The sequence below is a fragment of the Engystomops pustulosus genome, chromosome 2 (genome assembly GCF_040894005.1).
Source record: "Engystomops pustulosus chromosome 2, aEngPut4.maternal, whole genome shotgun sequence".
Taxonomy (NCBI): domain Eukaryota; kingdom Metazoa; phylum Chordata; class Amphibia; order Anura; family Leptodactylidae; genus Engystomops; species Engystomops pustulosus.
Genome location: NC_092412.1, coordinates 113,535,394 through 113,541,393, shown reverse-complemented (window position 1 = coordinate 113,541,393; position 6,000 = coordinate 113,535,394).

The following is a 6,000-nucleotide window of genomic DNA, read 5'->3' as shown; positions in this document are numbered from 1 at the left end:
TTTTTCATTGTGTTTTTCACTTAAATGATACTGTGTTCACTGTTTTTATTCTATTCTTCATTGTTCTTCACTGTGTTTTTTTAATTAAATGCTCGATCTCGGGCAGGTGAAATACTCGTCCGAGCAACGAGCCGTTTCGAGTACCTTAATGCTCCAACAAGCATCAAGCTCAGACGAGTATACTCGCGCATCTCTACTCAGTAATAAGGCATTGAGAAGTTTGTATTTTATTTTGGTGTTCTAGGAATTGTATATGCATTAAAATGGCATTAACTTCCCTCTCCCGTTATCTTCATAGTCTACTTTCAATTTTAATTAATTCCTCTTTGACAAATAATTTGTGTATGTGCCATGCTGAGAATGGGCTCACTTCCCCATTATCGTTTAATGTGAGGAATTCTTTAATTTTTGCTTTCCATATTGAGAAAGTAGTCTTTGATAGCTAAGGTGGATATATTGGCTCTCCAAATAAAATCATTTTGGGTGGAAAAGGCGTCCTGGAAAGTCACCTCTTCTGGAGCGTGGTCTGACCATTTTATACTCCCTATAGCTGTAGATTCAATCTTATCAAGCATGTGTCTATCTGTGATGATCATATTGATGCGGGAGTATGATCTGTTTCTGGGTAAAAAATGGTTGTCACGCAGCCATCTTCCTTGCGGCCAAGCCACGACCCTCAAAAGTTAAAGATTTTTGAATTCGCGGAGTAAAATATGAAAATGCAAAAATGCCAAAAAATCTCTGAAAAAGACAGAAAAAAACAGGAATAAAAATAAAGATATATGACCCCCCCCCCTAAAAGTCTTGGATACTTCATGTTGTCTTATTTTTTCAATTTACAGTAATGACATTTTACAATGTAACTTCTTATGGAAAAGTTGAATTAAATAAATGACAACATCTATCAAACAAGAACAACAGATGGTAGCGGCACCTCCGTCAACCACCAAATGTGTACAACTTCACAGAGGCTTGGATAGGAGACTATCTCGCTGGTGTTCTCAATGGTCAGGATGATTGTGGTGCCAGGGTCCCAAAAAACGTCAGTCCAGGAAAATACATATACATAGAAGTAAAAGGACGGCACTCACCCAGATCCTGTGGGATAAAAGTTCTTCTTTATTAGGAATCAAATCCGAAAATCACAAACATGGTATAGCAGGTGATGCATGGTGCTCATAAGGAAGGCTACGGCCGTTTCGCGCGGTCTGCTCTTCTTCCGGCCTCCGTGTGGTGATTAAAACAAACTGCAGGGTTATAAGCTCCTAGGGTGGGATGTACAACCGCCCTATTCAGGTAATACAGCCAGTGATAGGTCAAACACAATGTCACTTAAACATAACAGCGCCAATCATATGCTGCCTAAATTGTATGTATTGGCTAAGACTCACCCAGGGTCCGTGTGCGCTTCACCTCTACTCCCTATACACAGGTACACCTGTGGTACGCGGTCGTCTTCCAGTCTCAGCCGGTAGTTCCGCCCCAACAGGACGCTTCACGTGGTATGCGTCACCTTGTTCCGGCCCATAGCACATGACAGTGGAAAATCTCTTGACTGAGATAAATAAGGGTAAGAGTCTCAGGACAGTTTCTGGCTCTGTAGGGTCAGGACAGAAATAAATATTTACAATGGACATAGTACCTGGAGAGGGCTACAGCCCTTCAGGGGTTAGTCAGATGCACCTTCGCTGGGTTCAGCAGGGACAGGATCCAAAGTCAGTAGGGAATCCTGTGCATCCTCAGCGGGAGTAGGTGCCGGCTGGGGACACCCGGTGGCAGTAGCGGGTACTGCAGGTGCAGCAACATCCTCCGGACCTTCAGGGGGAGGAGCGCTGTCGCCCGGGGTGTCGGCTGTTCCAGCCGGGGGCTCAACTGAGCCAGGGACCACGGAGGGGTCCAGAAAGACATAAATAGGAACCTGCGGCAGCGCCGCGGCTCCTCCCAGCTCCGGTTCTTCTGGGGCCGGGTCATCACCCCATTGGTAACCGGCAAGGGGAGATGTGGGCCTAGACGGAACCTCCGGACAAGGCTCGCTAGCCGGGATGTCTTCTCCCACAGAAGAGCCGCGGGACCTGGCAATGCTCCCGGCAGGGGAGACGGTGGGGGTGGTGCCCTGGATCATGCCCGGCCCATGGATGGCAATGGGACCCGTACTCACGATTACCGTGGATGGGGCATTCACGTGGGTCACCGCCCGGGGACTCGCAGCCGAGGAAGAAGAGGTATTCGGGGATTCCGGCCACTCGTCGTCCTCATACAGGTCGTCATACGATGGGTAGCGGTCCTCGTCGGAGTCGGGGATCCGGATCACACCAGCCGCCCATGGTCCTCGGGGTCCCTCCTGCAGGGAGAACTCAATGCACTCGCCTGGCTTCAGGTTGTGCTGGCTCTCTGGCAGATCAGGCCTCTTGACAGACCGGCGGGGAATAAATACCTCCCGTCCGGTGTAGTCTTGAGTGGCGAAGCCATAGCCACGTTGTTTGTCGAAGAACCGGACCATACCGGTGGTGCGGTTCTTTTCCACCCAGGCTCCAGCTGTAGACCGGCCGGCCATGTAGCGTTGGGCCTCCTTCTCGCGGCGTCGCTGCTCCGAGACAGCGTCTCGGAGTCTCTGGCGGGCGGCCTCGCCTCGGCCTCGAGGCTGCGGAGGTGCCGGTGCTGGGGCTCGTGGCTCCGGTGCAGGCTCGGATCTCCGTGGTGGTTGGGCAGGTGCCGGAACAGGAGCAGGAGCAGCCGGAGGATCAGGAACCGTCACAGCAGGGCTAGCAGGCCGAACAGCAGGGACAGTAGGCCTCGGAGCAGGTGGCACGGCAGCAGTAGGCCCAGGCGCTGGATCAACAGGAGCCGGGGCCTCCCCTCGTGGCGCCTCCACGTGGGCCCGCGGTACCGGCATGGTAACCGGGATAGGCACGAGGAACCGCCCGGGTGGTACTTGATACTCCGTCACCGTCTGGACATACCTCCCGGTGACGAATGCTCGGGTCAGTCCTCGATGCAGCCGGTGCCCAGCAAAGGGCCTCCAGACCGGCTGCGCAGAGACCACCACCATGGTCTCCAACACTTCAAAGAACTCGGGACGCTCCACCGGAGGGAATGGCGGAGGACCCCACATGATGCTGTCCTCGCTGTCCAAAATCTGCACAAGTGCTGGCGTTTCTCTGAGGCGGGGCAGGAAGTCCGCCCCGAGCCAGTGGGAGGAGTCCAAGTCCTTCCCGCCAAGAGCTGTGGCGGGCTCTAATTTTTCCTGCGCCACAGGAGGCGGGGTTCGCGCCCTTCGCGTGTGGGTGTAGCTTGGGGTGTCGTCTGGGTTTCCCGCCAGTAAGGGTTTTGGCGGGCTGGAATTACTTGCTGCGCCACAGTTTCTGAGGTTAAAATCTTCAGGCGCGGCAGCGCCGGATGTAGCAGAGCTGGTACAGTTCTTGCAGGGATTAACCTCTTGAGTGCTGGAGCGGCGCTCGACAGCACGTGGCAGCATTAACACAGTTCAATCCAGAAACACACAATTACTTGGGCCTAAACCCGGATGGCAGCAGGGTTAGGCAGCACAGTCTTTTCAATAAAGGAAAGTCTTTAATGCCGTAATAAGGCACAGAAGTATCAATCCTGTTCGTGACGCCACTTGCAACATCCCCCACCGGGGCCTAGCCTTTTCTCGGGGCCTGGAGTCATCCGGGGCCCGCAGTACCTGAGTGGCTGGCGGTTGCGGCCTAGGCACGCTATTGTCACGGTGCTTGGTACGGGGAACCGGAGGGCTGTCCTACAGCCTGGCAGGTCTCCAGCAGGGTGGTGTTGGCAAGAAATGATGAGGGAGAGGCTGCTATAGCGGATCTCCCTGGGGCAACCCTTTGGTCTCTAGAGTATGAGTCTCTGTGTAGTGGACAGGGTGCCCGTGATGGTGACAGCCGTAGTAGCAGGGACCAGACGGAGGCAGAGGTTGAACAGAAACACTTACAGTTCTTTATTGGAACCGACAGGAACATCAGCAACGTGCCTTTAACAAGATGGTGGAGTACTAGAGAGGTATTTGGAGGGAGCCACAGGATGTAGATCACCAGCCTGGATGCAATGGCAGGCTGGGAGGCAGCTGTGTCCTAATAGGATGCTTCAGCTTGATCCTGGATATCTTCAGGTATCACCCTTGAAGGTAGGATGATACCCCTTTCCTCACTACCTAGCTATTAGCTCCACTTCAGGCAGGGGCTAGGCTCTTCCTGCTCTGGTCTGGTCTGGTGCTAGCTGTACAGACTCCGAAGAGTCTGTACTGGAGAGACTCCAGTCTGCTTCTGAGCTACTGCTCAGCTAACTGCTCTCTTCTCTAGAATATTCTTGGCCAGGGGTTTTATTATCTCCCCTTGGTCAGGTGGTGGCTGCTCCTCCAATTACCTCTCAGTTCACAGAGACAGGATGTAACACAGATCATTGGATACTGGACTTTTACATCATACACAGATTTAACTTCTGCCTTGCCAGGCAGGATTAACCACTGCAATATCCCCTATGTCCTATCAGGACCATGTAGTGTAATGTGGGTGACATGCTATGGGGCTTATTCGCAAGCACTCCTTCGCCATTGCATCGGCGAGGGTGTTGCACACAGGAGTGCCCATGGCAGTCCCGTATCCCTGCACATACCACTCACCATCAAACAGGAATGCATTGTGGCTCAAAATAAAAGATAGGGCTTCACAGATGAAGTTTGTATAGTCCTCCCCTTTTTGGGCATTCTCTACCACTTCTCTCACTGCCTGCAGCGACACGTCACGTGATCCTTGTGTGCGGTGGACGGGGCCGGACCAGGTGACGCGTCCCACGTGGAGCGTCCTGTTGGGGGCGGAACTACCGGCTGAGCCCGGAAGGCGACCGCATACCACAGGTGTACCTGTGTATAGGGAGTAGAGGTGAAGCGCACACGGACCCTGGGTGAGTCTTAGCCAATACATACAATTTAGGCAGCAAATGATTGGCGCCGTTATGTTTACGTGACATTGTGTTTAACCTATCACTGGCTGTATTACCTGAATAGGGCGGTTGTACATCCCACCCTAGGAGCTTATAACCCTGCAGTTTGTTTTAATCCCCACACGGAGGCCGGAAGACGCGCAGACCACGCAAAACGGCCGTAGCCTTCCTTATGATCACCATGCATCACTCCCTCCCTGCTATACCCCGTTTGTGATGTTCGGATTTGATTCCTAATAAAGAAGAACTTTTATCCCACAGGATCTGGGTGAGTGCCATCCTTTTACTTCTATGTATATGTAAATAAATGACAACATATCAAAGCTTAATTACATAAAATTCTAAATCTAAGAGTAAACTTTTTTATTTTACCTTTTATCTTCACACATTTTTTGTTCTATAGAGATGGATGGGATTATATTAAAGAGTTCTTTATTAGGTCTACATAATGATCATATAAGGCAAGCCCCAGACATGGGAATACAGGATAGAAAACCTGATGTTTTCCAATTAGTTATCTGAAGAAATTGAGTACCGTATTTTTCGGACTATAAGACGCACTGGACCATAAGACGCACCTAGGTTTTAGAGGTGGAAAAATAAGAAAAAAAGTTTTTTCCCCAAATAGTGTGCTAAAACATTTAATAAAGTAACAGTAAAGTAGCAGCGCCTTACGGGGCGGTGCAGCCATGTTTCTCTTTGGAGAGGGGTAGGGGCGAGCAGCCCTCACCACCTCCTCCCCTCCAAGGCATCAACATGTGCCTGCCGTGATACGTATGGCAGGCACACGTTCATGTGAATGTAGCCTAAGGGGACTGTGTAGGGCAGGGATGGCAAACCTTTTAGAGGCCCAGTGCCCAAACTACAACAAAGACCCGCTTATTTATTGCAAAGTGCTAACACATAAATTTAATTTGTGATTTATACTCCCTTCTCTGTCACAGTTTTCATTGATACCAGCACCTGAGGACACCAATAAAGCAGAAAATAGTCCCAGGTAGAGCTGTCACTTTAAAATAGCTCTGTGCACAGCAAGTCCTG